The sequence below is a fragment of the Penaeus monodon genome, chromosome 34, assembly GCF_015228065.2.
Source record: "Penaeus monodon isolate SGIC_2016 chromosome 34, NSTDA_Pmon_1, whole genome shotgun sequence".
NCBI classification, from domain to species: Eukaryota; Metazoa; Arthropoda; class Malacostraca; order Decapoda; family Penaeidae; genus Penaeus; species Penaeus monodon.
Window position 1 is genome coordinate 12,871,696 of NC_051419.1, and position 331 is coordinate 12,872,026.

Sequence of the window (331 nt, forward strand, 5' to 3'; positions counted from 1 at the left end):
CTGAGAGACTTATCAAATAAATATTACATGAGTTTCTGTGATGTATACAGCATTTGAAGAGGAATGGAATATGGCTGCAATTTATTAGGAAAAATACCATAAGTTTTTGTGGCAAGAATGACTAACACTGAAACACCTCACATGCCGATAGTTAAACATATAATAAATTTGAAATATCTTATACTGATAGATAGATCAATTGATTTTAAGGCAGATATATAAAAGAATAACAAATTATGAAAGCAATACTCAGAAGAAAAATTACAGTTCATGGGAAATTCTGCATATATACAATTTCAGGTTATGTAGACACATTGATGCTAAAATGGCA

General features: G+C 29.3%; 1 protein-coding gene across 5 annotated transcripts in view; it reads right to left on the reverse strand.

Moving 5' to 3' along the window:
- The window catches only part of LOC119594604, a 6,113-nt gene that overhangs the window by 3,741 nt on the left and 2,041 nt on the right, over positions 1-331 (reverse strand). The window lies entirely within an intron of this gene.